The sequence below is a fragment of the Protopterus annectens genome, chromosome 1.part2 (assembly GCF_019279795.1).
Source record: "Protopterus annectens isolate FY-2018-M chromosome 1.part2, PAN1.0, whole genome shotgun sequence".
Lineage (NCBI taxonomy): Eukaryota > Metazoa > Chordata > Ceratodontiformes > Protopteridae > Protopterus > Protopterus annectens.
The window spans coordinates 202,909,089-202,921,497 of record NC_056727.1 but is presented as its reverse complement, the minus strand read 5'-3'; the positions used below and the strand labels follow the sequence as shown (position 1 = coordinate 202,921,497).

General features: G+C 38.8%; 1 protein-coding gene across 4 annotated transcripts in view; it reads right to left on the bottom strand.

Annotated features, from left to right (window-relative positions):
- The window catches only part of EHBP1 (EH domain binding protein 1), a 3,513,379-nt gene that overhangs the window by 417,354 nt on the left and 3,083,616 nt on the right, over positions 1–12,409 (bottom strand). The gene's annotated exons all lie outside the window — the stretch shown is intronic.

Genomic DNA, 12,409 nt, shown 5'->3' with positions numbered 1-12,409 from the left:
ATGTACTATTAGTTACAAAAGAAAAAAAATAAGTGATGTGTTTTACCTGCTTTGAAAGCCAGTAAAGCGCTCTGCAAGTGTTGTCACATAGACATCAAGTAAGGAAAAAGTCAGAGACAGTTTTTAAATAATGCCCTAATTTAGATAAGTTACTTAGAAACTAAGTTCTATAAACTTCAGTGGGCATAGCAGGAATGATTTTCAGGGACCAAAGAAACGTCCCTTCCCTTATACTCAACTGTAACAGCACTTAGGGGGTCATTTGTTACACACCTTTGAAAGTACTGTTACGGTTGGATCTCACACTATATGCAAATTATCTCATACCAACAGAAAAGTAAGGTTTTCTAGACAGCTTTTCATTTAGCAGAACTGCTTGCTGACAATATGCACTGCACATCAACTTAGATAAACTCTACCCATGTGGCAGAAAATTGAAACAATAACCAAAAGCACTTCATTTACTGCATTTTGGACTAGTAATTTACCTCCTCTGATGCATCGGATGGGAGTACAAACCTCAGAAGAAAATTCCGGGCAACCACTCTTATGACCTCATTTAACTAGTGCTTCTGTAAATCTGCAAAGGTTAATCATTTCTCACCTGGCACCAGTAGACATTTGATATGAAACAATTGTATTTATTATTAGCTAGCAGAAGTTTTTTTTTTTTTTTTTTTTTGGTATACAAACTATTGAAAGTTCTGTCTTGTTTTACATGTGAGGTTTAATACATTTTCAGCTCTGAGGCAATTACCTAGGTAGGATAAGTACTGTCCCTAGGTTCATCCATTTTGTTGGGAAAGAAGTCATTTTTAATTAAAGTTCTAGAAAAAAAAGATAAAAGGAATGCTATTAATATTTAGATAAGACCTTTTAAATACTGTCCTTTTTTTTTTCGTAGCACTGCGTGACAAATCAGAACACTTCTGGGAAGTTGGTATTTACTTGCTTTAGATAATGAACTAAATGTACATCATCACACTGTTAGAGAACGAATGTTCTCCAACAGGTTGCTAATGTATAGATGTTGCCTGATAAGAAACGCCTGCCACTTCAGGGCAGCATAATAAGTTGCAGTGAAGCAGGGACTGAAACAACTCAAACAGATGCCATTTTTACTCCCGCTAAACTCCTTGCTGTTTACCAAGCGTGGAATAAAACCAAAAGGTGAATAAAAAGGAAAAAATACTCAACTAGCAAAAGTAACTACAAAAGCATTAACAAGGTCTTACAGTTTTTGCCACCCCTAAGAATGGTTTAAAAAGCCGTTTAGTGAAGTAGAAAAATGTAATACAATTGTGAAAGGAGGAGTTAAAGTGTTTTTGTGTGTCTGCATTTGTGAAAGAGAGAGTGACAGAGTGATTGAGCAAGAGAAAGGAAGAATGTATACATTTCAAACTTCTTTACATTGTTAACAGTAAATCATACAAATTTGGATGTGATGTAAAGCAACAGGCTTTTTTATCAACATGCATTATCTGAACAATAAGAAGAAATTCTAATATCTAGCTTTATTGATTGACAGTAATCCTTAATGATTTACCCGAAAATAACTTTTCTTGAGAATGGAAGCAAGACTATGAAGCAAATCAGGAATATTCTCCAAGATCAGGAACATCTTGCAAAGTCAGGGACAGTTGGGAGGGGTGCAATGCCTTGCACCGTATGATTTTTTTCATTCATTTGATCACAATGACAAGTGAAGAGTATTAGAAAGTGGTTGTAATTGCTGGGCAGGTGTGTGTGTTTGTTTCTTTGTATAGCTGTGTGTGTGTGTGTGTTTGTCTGTACCGCTGTATGCATATTTGTGTGACTTTCCGTGGGTGTGTGTTGACATTAATTATTTAAATGATTTATATTTTGGATGTAAAATACTTTCATTAACAACAATTAAATATGCTACAGCAACTTTCAAACATTAGGAGGAGGGACTACTTTACATCAATAATATAAAAATGTATATACTAATAAAACAACGAATAAGGAACAATTTAATAGACAGACCATTACCTAAACCCAGTACTGCTCTCCAGGGTGGGTAAGTGTTAGAATGGGAATAATGCCACTTCCGTGATTATACAGGCCCTCTTCCTGCAGAGTTGGGTCACACAACACTTCAGGTTAGCCTTTCTTTCCATTATAACACCCACCCTAATCTAGAGTCGTATTTAGATATGTTACCAATACATGTAACTCCGTATAAATTGCAGAAGGAGTCATTACTGGGCACATTGCAGGTGCTGCGAAAAGCACTTCTGACTGACATCAAAGATTGAAACAATACTAATTTCATGAACTTTAATACTTTGACTTAGGAATGGGGTCCATTCCCATCATGGATTTGAATCTCAAAAGACTTGGAGAAATTAAAAAAAAGAGGGCATTACTGCTTGCTTTATTCTAACTTGCACCTCTTCAAAGTTATGAATGTACTACTTATGACATCAACTGTGGCAAATCACACAATTCAAACTTTGGAATCGTAGAAGAGGGTAACATAATTTATTTGCTGTACCTATAAATCACATAGAAAATGTGCACTTAAAGAGCATCACTGTTTGGTCTTATAATTTTAATGGATAGTTGTAGCAATACACACTACCAACGGATTATGCTAATGAGTAAATAAGAGTATATATAATTGCACAGGGTTACTGTTCATCAATATCTTCCAACTCCATATCACAGGTGAGAGGCTCAGTACTAAAAGTTCCACAACAGAAAAAAATAAACCAATCTGCAGTTTAAACAGCAAATTATGAAATTCACCATTACACTTTTAAAGCATTTTTAAGGGGGGAGGCAAATCCCCCCTCCTCTCTCATTAGAGGTTGCACCCCAATGCCTCCAATGAAGACACATACTGCCATTTGAGTTTACTGCACTTTGCAATGGCAGAATACTTTGATATACTCCAACTTTGGACTAAGTACATCCCACACATTTGCAATAATAGTCTCAAAATTAGGAGAAGTGCAATTATACACCTGAGAATTGCAATGTTGACTCTATCACCAAAAGAAGAAAAGCTTTCTATTTATATACCAGAAATGCATTTGAAGTACTCACTTTTTTAAATGTCTTCATACAAAGTCATAAGGACAAAAAGGATGCGCCCAGAAATTCACATATCCTACTGCTGTGAATGAGTTCCTGTTTATAAAGTAAATATTCCTTATATTTCTCCTAAATAATACTCCGTCTGACTGTTGGAAAAAAGTTCTGATGTAGCTCCAGCCTTTAAGAAGGGTGGCAGAACATTGAGAAAGAAATACTGACCTGTCTTCCTTCTAACACTCCAGTCTTAAGCAAGATGAGAAAAAAAGCTGCCATATCTGACCAGTTTACAGATTACAGACTGACAGCGTCAACAGTATTTCTCCAATGCTCTGCTTCCTATCAGGACTGTGTTATCACAGTGACACCTGCTAGTTTCATCTTACAGAAAAAATACAGATATAGATACGTACAAAGATGTGTCTGTGTGATTCAAAGTAATGAAACTGATGGGTGGGCTCAGTGTTTAGGTAAGAAAATGTTACTTTAAGTCATGTGATTAGCAGGATACATCCACAATAGCTGACAGGCTAGGAAATGTTGATATAAATGGAAGTTATGTACTTACCATAACAGCAGATCTTCGTTTTCCCACTCTGTACATCTCGACTTTTGGATGATGCACTCTCACAGCACATTCAAGCCCAGCTACATCTTCAGCTAAATATGCTTGCTCCAATGCTCAAGTTCCTCCCTTCTCTCATCATGTATCTGTGTCCTCTCAACCTCTCAGACTGAGTTTGTCTAGAGATACTGAAGAAGGGATATTTAAGATGCACTGAAGAATAGGCTTTGGGCTTTAATCTACCAGGACTATTGAAAATCCGGGAAGTAACAATTTGGAGAGAGGAGGAGGGTGGGATGTTGAGATGGATGGAGTGGGACAATGAAAATCCAGCAATATTGTAAGTGCATAACTTCTGTATATTATGTTACTCCCTCTGTTCACCTCAAATATTGGGACAGAATCAACAGCTACTTGCATTTCCTGGTGGCATCAAGACAGAAAACCCTTGAGGATGGTGGAAGCAAAGGAAGATTTGGACCCAGATATCATGTTCAGTTTTGTAGAGCTTCATGAAGGTATGCAATGTTAAAGCACAAATGTCATCAGCTGAGGAATTTTTGAATGCCATGGAAGTCATTATGGACCTTGTAGAGTTCTACAGGAACTTTTTTTTATGGAATAGATATGTTATGCAATCTGAAAGCCATCCCATCCAGATACAGTAATCTTTGTAACCTTGCAACACAGGAATGCAGAGAAAGAGACAAAGAAATGGTTGTCTTTGCAGAGACATTTTAGTATGGTGTAGGTAAAACTGAAAATGTCTATGAAGATCCAGTGTATGAAGTAGAAACGCTCTTCTCTATTAGAGTGATTAGGAAAAACTACAGAAAGGTATACAATTTGATTCAGTGCTGATTGAGATGTCACCTTAGGCAAGAAAGGGGGATTAGGTTTGAGAGGCAGTCTTTCTGAAATACCAAATAAGGGGTTCAAGACAGAGCATGTAATTCTGAAATCCTCCTGGGTGAAGTTAAAGCGACCACAAATAAGGTTTTCTTGAGGAGCTATTTTAGATTTCAAGAAGAGGCAGGGTCAAAGGGAGCTTGGTTAACAGCCCCTAGCACATGAGTAAGATCCCATGGTGAAGAAGGGTCTTTGATCGGGAGGGAATTCGCCTTTGGAAACCTTTGCAAATTTTTTGGGAAGCTAAGGATGTGGAATTGAAGCCTTAGTGAAAATTAGATATGGCTGCCATATGAACCTTGGCAGTAAAGTAACTACAGCCAGAATCAAACAAGGTTGCTAGAAACTGAAGGATCAAAGGAAGGGGAGCAGAGGAGGAGTCTATCATGACATATTGCCAACAATGAAAATATTTGCTATTTTCTCTTATAAATCTTTCTAGTAGTGTTCTTTTTGTGAGGTTGATCAGATTTGAACTAACCTGGAAGAATCACTGGCCAAAAATAGAGTTGAAGATGGGTGAGAAAACAGATAGGGAAATAATCTAACAGCCAGGGCTGTTTCTTGAGGTGAGGCCACAGCACAGGTAACCAAATCTGCCTGAGCCAACAGGGGACAATGAGGATAACTGAGGCATTGCACGGCCATGCTTTCTGCAAGAGCTTTGTCATGAGAGGAATGGGAAGGTGGTCAAGAATTGCCAGAGCTTGCCAGGATATCTGTCCCCATGGAGGGATTAGGGCAAAAACTGCTGCATTTGGTATTCATCTAGAATGCAAAGATGCTGCAGTAAGGTTGGCCCCAGCACTGGAAAATCTTGAGCTATCAAAATGCAATGGCTGAGATTGTCCTTTAGAAGACTGGTGTAGTACAGAATGTGCATTGTGATTAGAAAGTGCTAAGAAAACATTGCTCATTGCCACACTCACATACAGAGTGAGTACCATTCAGGTTCCCCTTGATTGTTGATGTATCACACCACTGTGATGTTGTTCCAGTAGGCTAAAATCACACCCTGGGAAAGGAAGTCCTATACATCCTGCAATGCTAGGAGGAATGCCCTCATCTCCTGAATGTTGATGTGAAAATGAGCCTCTTGCTGGCACCACATCCCTTGGACTGTCCTCTCCCCCAACAAGATAGGAGGCCATCCATAGTATCAGTGGCCAAGGAAAGGGGTACTATAAATGGTCATCCTGTTTGGACTGAGGGTGACTGTATCTACCAAATCAGATGTTAACCGTAGACTGGCATAAGAAGAAGAATGGGAAAATTGACAGGGAGTAGATGATAGAACCACTGGATGCAGAAGATCCACTGTAAAACTCTCATGTGAAATCTGGGTTGAGAAAGTGGAGTAATAGAGGCTCTCATCATACCTACAGCCTGCAAGGCCAGAGAAGCTAGAGGACCAGTCACCTGCAAAAGACTGAAAAAGAAACATGGCATCCAATGAATTCTATAGTTTGAGTGGGTTCTGGCTTGGACTTTGAGATTTACAGAGATGTCCAAGGACAGAGAGAAATGAAGCAATCAGTCTCTTGCATTGGTAAGGAAGTCCTTTCTCATGGTGGCAAGGAGCCAATCATCGAAGTATGGGAAGAAGTGGATCCCTTTCAGCCTGAGATGAGATGTGACTACTGCCTCACACTTGGTGACCACCTGGGGGGCTGTGGTGAGGCAGAAGAGAAGGACTGGAACTGGGAGTGATTGTCTCAGAGCTGGATGTGGAGTTTCCTCCTGGATGGCTTGGCAATCTTTACATGGAGATAAGCATCCTGAAGGTCTAAAGGGCAAATCCATTTCTATTGTGCACATGGAAGGCTGACTGCACTACGACCATCCTGAAACTTTATCTATTTGACATAGATGTTTTGGCTGCTTAAATCTAAAATAAGTCTGAGATCCTCTATTTTCTTAGGAATTAAAAAGAATCTAGAATAAACAGTGAAACCTCTCTGGTCTGGCAGGACCTCTGGGATGGCTATTGTTTGAAGGATCTGGTAAAACTACTGTACCAATGCTTCCTTTTGTTGGGTGGCATATCTGGGAGAGGCTAGGATAACTGTTTGGGAGCTGATATGAAAGGAAAAGTATAGCTCTGGACATGATGCTCTTCACCTAGCTGTCTTGCATAATGGCAACCATAATTCCAGGTGAACACAGTTAACTCTGGACTGCCTCCAGAGTAGAGCAGTGAAATAAGCCCTTGAGGGCACTGGGATGGCTTTCTGGAGAAGGGACACTTGAACTCCTGATTCTGCGACCCCCCTCTGACTCTAGGACAGTGTTCTTTAAACGGTCTTCTGCTGATACAGGAACCCATGTCTGAAAAGGAATTGAAGGGAAGACATTGAAACTTTTTAAACCAAAAATAAAATGCATAATTCTGCTTTTCTTTAACTAAGCATATAATTCCTCCAAAAACTTCACGACAGTAGCACACTAAAACAATAAACTGGATAAAAGAAAAGGAAAAAAAAAAAAAAAAAAAGAGAGAACAAGGCAAAATGTCTTGCTCATGAGAACTACTTAAATTCTCTTTTATTGATTTCTGTTGATACAGGTTACTTCTGGGGTAATGTTATTTGGGAATAAATGATGCATTTTTAATGCATTATCTGATCAAGTTGTGTTTGAATGTCAATTTTTAAGCTACAACATATACCTGGTAAATACAAGGCCACAGGCATGGCTTAGTGGTAGGTCATACGGACTAATGTTACCAAGGTCCTGGGTTCGAGACTGACAGTGGGAATTTATTTGGGTTGGGAGAGTGGCCTAATGGTTAAGGTGTTTGACTTACAAACACAAGGTGCAGAGTTTGAGTCTCACATGGGATAATTGGCTAGGCTTAAAATGGCAGGGCAGTTAGTAGAGCTAGTACTAATCTACTAACCCTATGAACATAAAATGATCCTAAAACTAGACACTAATACTACAAAAAGGGGCAGGTTCGAAACTATTTGCATACATTACACTGTACAGCATAATAACTTATGGAATGATGCCGAAGTGGTACAAAAAGTACATCATAACCATAAATGCTCAATTAATAGGATCATTGCTGAAATACATTCATGGATGAATGGGACACAGCTGCAGTAGACATCAGTCTCCAGCAAGAGTTCAAGAGCAGTACAACATCCCTACAGCAGCTGACAGATAACTTACTCCACCAAGGATATCAGCAAGCAACTACCTGTGCCACCTTTACCTACTTTTCTGGAGCAGCCAGTCCTCAACAAATGTACCTGTACCCTCCGCAGCTAGCAGAGTGGGATATCAAGAATGCTTGAGGAAGAGACAGGAAAAGAATACCATCTAAGCTAACTCCTACAGCACAAAGCACACATGCACACACACACTCAGACACATAGACACAAAATATAGTAGCAACACCTTCCACAAAGCAAAGGGAAGAATCCCCAAAAACATTAAGACTACTTTACGTGCTTGTAAATATGTAAAAATGCTTAACCAAAACCCTCTCTACTCTTTTTGTCAACCTACTGCTATTACTAATCTTTCTTATGTAAATATTGGGGGGGGGGTCATAAAGGTTAACATAAGGTAGTGCACACCTTGAGGTAACTTTTATGAATTCAAGAACAGCCCTATTGCTGTGCTTTTGCTGTCTATTCGCTCAAAATTGTACAGACAGTGTACACCTTGTGGTAAGCTTTAGGAACCCCCATTATTTCCTTACTTGTATTTCAGTTACAGCTCACCATTATCTTGTACTGTTTCTTTGGTGTATATATGCAAACTAAGCTAGGTCCAAAATTGTTATGATCACTGCTCTGTCTTCACACACACACTTACTATACACATCCTGGTCATCAGCCTGTAACTGCTTATAGAGACCTCAGTAACTCTTTGTTCTGATGTATACACCTTTACCCTTTTTGTCAACGTGCTATTTTAGTTCATTATACTGCAAGATTATACTGCATTTCTTTTTCTCTTCCAAGCTTTTGTACTTTATTTTATGCTTCACTGTCGTCTCAGTGCAACCCAGGCTGAGCCTGAAATTGGTCAGTTTTGATCAGGGATCCATCCAGTAAACAAACACACTAAATAAATAAATAATTGTATGAATATATGGCTATCCCAAGGAGTCTAATCCCCTGAATGGAGAGAAGAAGGTACTACCTAAACCATCTTTAGGATTATGACGGAAAGAAAGCAAAGGGAGACTGGGAGCTCCTACTGTGGCAATGATGCTAGTATACAAAACATCTGAGATTATTGCAAGTGCTCTCACACAGTTGTATTATGTTTATCATAAGGATTACCATAATACATTCAAAGAGGAATGGATCATTATTACAGTACATCCATTCAGGAATGTATGCAGGAAAGGACTGAGTCTTGCATCCAGCGATCTTGGAGGTGGACTACAACATGCCATTTGATACAGTAGCAGTGAGATAATGATCTGGGAGAAGGTGTGAACTAAAGTCCAAATAACAATTTGGTACATGCTTTGAACTGAAAGACTCACAAAAAAGGCCACAGTAGTGCCATCTGCCTCGGACAGTGTATTGTGAGTTGTCTAGTAAGAGTTCTGAAAGAGTAGGCATAACAGAAAGGGATGCAATTCGCTAGCCATTTTCAGAATTTCTTTGGATACAGAGCCTTCCTTCTTCCCTGCCATGAAGAGGTCAAAAAGTTAGTCAGAATGTCTTATGTCTTTAGTTCTGCTAATGTTATGTTTGTTCTACCTATGCACATTTGCTGTGTGCAGGATATTTTCACCTTTCTTCTGCGAAGTGAGATGAAGACGTAGAGCACAAATGCATAGACTGATTCAGGGAGAGTTTCAGAATGATTGTTTCTGAGTACCACCATGTCCTTGAGGAAAACCAAGTATGGTTCCCTAAATATCAAGGCCTATTGTTCTGAAACTCTTTTGACTGAGTTCATGACTGCTAGGAAGTGGGGGGACTACTATAAGAATTTAACAGGAGTGGAACTGGCATGTTCAAAAAGAGAAGGGTGGAAAATTATTTTCTCAGTGAAAAAGTTTAGGTCACAGGGAGGAACAATGGACTTCTGGGAAGTTTCAGTCATAGGATGTCATTTAAAAAGTTTTTACAGCACAGTCAGAAGAAACACAGTTCTATACAAAGTGAGGCAGAGGTTGCTTAACAGCACAACTTAACAGAATACAAAACAGCTTAGACAGGTAGTGCAGGACTGGAGGAACAGAGAAAATTGTAGGATCCAAATGCTTTCTGCTGCAAAGTATAGAAAATATCTTCCAAGTGTCAAAGTATGAATTTCTGGTGTTGGTTATGATGGAGAACAACTGATTGTGGGGAGATAACCAGATTTAGATAATAGGTTTGGACAATCACTAATTCCCCTTTGGATGCATGATGTTGCAGAGCAGGGTATTAAACAGCAATTACAGCCCTATGAAAAGTAAAGTGCCTAGCTCTGCACCAGATCTCACTGCTGAGACAGAAATCTTTTTCATAGTTGCCATTTCCTGCCCACTAGCTAACCACAGTTCTTAAAAATGCATGGTTTGTAAGAGGAACAGAAAAAAAAAATCAAGACAGAACTTTAAAGTGATTTGTTCAGTAGCAAAAGTTTACCTTGCCACAACAATATGTTGTGTATGAAATCTTGAACAGCATTTTGAACCCATCAGCTAATGTTTTCGGCCACTGCACTTGTAACAACAGTTTGAAAATACCACTGTCTCTAATGTTGAGTTACTTAAAATAATAAATAAATAAAACATTAAACTTTGACTTCAGTGATGTAAACTTGGGGAAAGTGTAATGTGTATCCATAGACTTTTATGGATCCGTCATCTTGCATGTGCAGAGAAGCATCCATTAAAGTCTAAAGACACACCTCACCTTATTCCTTGGTTAATGTCACTGAGGAATACAGTGGGCCAGCTCAAACAAATAAGGGAACAAAGCAACACAAGTACATTGTGGCACTTAACTCACTAACTGCTGCAATGTGCCTAAGAAATTGGACAAATCAGTTTAAGTAACTGCTGCAGCAGCACTTACAAGGACCTTCCCTTTCCATTTCCCTCACTAACTAATGGTCTTAGAAGGACATATCTACTGAGTGGGAAAAAAGAGCTATAATGCAGCAGTTATAAAAACCTGCCTTTTCCTTCCACTTGATAACAGAGGCTCTTACAAAGCCATGCTTAGTAATCAGAGAAAAATAAATAAATAAACCGTTCCAACACAAGTACCTTCAGTAGCAATTACGACGACGTGCACTTGTGGGTGTGGATATGTGTGAGCATGCACGGTAAAACTGAATACTTCTATGTGTTAAGGGGCAGAAATGTCTAATGCTTTGTTCTTTATGCAGCTGGCATTATTGAAATGAAATTACTACTGCTATTATTAATGTAGTCTTTTGTTTGATCACAACAGAACATTTGAGGTATGCACACTTAATAAAGTGTTGGGTACAGTTAATGTGTTTGTGTGTGGTGTGTACATGTACCTGAGATTCTGTATGTCTGAGACACTGTCTTTCCGCCATTCTGTCTGTTTCTGTGTGTCTATATAAGTGTGTGTGTGTGTGTGTGTGTGTGTGTGTGTGTGTGTGTGTGTGGACAATGTACATCTTAAAGCAACTTTGAAACATTTAGGCAGAGAAACTATTTATATCAAAAATGTAAAAATGTATACACTAATAAAACAAATACTAAACAATTTAAAGGATATCCCATTGGCCTGACAATAATAATATAGTAAACTCTCAGTTAACTGGAACGCAAGCAACCAGAAAAAAAATTGAAACAATTCAGTACAATTTTTATGTGCTACACTTTCTGCCCCCCCACAGAAACATACCTTATGTTTTTAGTGTTTTAAAAAGGAAGATAGGAATAAATTCCCTCTCTCCCCAACCCAAGAACAAGTCAAACCAAACAAATAGTATAGGGTACAGTATTAGTCAAGACTATTTTAATAGTAACTCTCAAGCAACCAGAAACTACAGTTATCCGGCATCTACCAATCCCCATGGGTGCCGGTTAATTGAAAGTTTGTTGTAATAATAATAATACCCATATGTTAACAAGGTAGGCCCACTGGACACAAAGTTCGTAGGTATATACTAGGTTAATGACCACTAGGACCTTTATTAGCCTAGCTATGCAACCCAAATGCATCCTCCAAGTTAAACAGGTTCATAGGTACAGTGGATATAAAAAATGTACACACCCCTGTTAAAATGCCATTTTTTTGTGATATATAAAAAATGAGACTACAATAAATCATTTCAAAACTTTTCCACCTTTAATGTGATGTATGACCTGTACAATTCAATTTAAAAACAAACAGATCTACTAGGGGAAAAATATAAAAAATAAAAAACGTACAATAAGCTGGTTGCATATGTGTGCACACCCTTAAACTAATACTTTGTTGAAGCACCTTTTGATTTAATTACAGCATTCAGTCTTCTTGGGTAGGAGTCTATCAGCATGGCACATCTTGACATGGCAATATTTGCCATTCTTCCTTGCAAAAGTGCTCCAAATCTGTCAGATTGTGAGGGCATCTCTTGTGCACAGCCATCTTCAGGTCACCCCACAGATTTACTATTGGATTTAGGTCTGGGGGTTGGTTGGGCCATTCCAGAACTTTAATCTGCTTCTGGTGAAGCCATTCTTTTGTTGATTTGGATGTATGCTTGGGGTCACTGTCATGTTCAAAGCTGAAATTCCTCTTCATCTTTTTAGCAGACGCCTGAAGATTTTGGGCCAAAAGTGACTGGTATTTGGAACTGTCCATAATTCTCTCCACCTTGACTAAAGCCCCAGTTCCAGCTGAAGAAAAGCAACCCCAGAGCATGATGCTGCCCCCACCATGCTTCAAC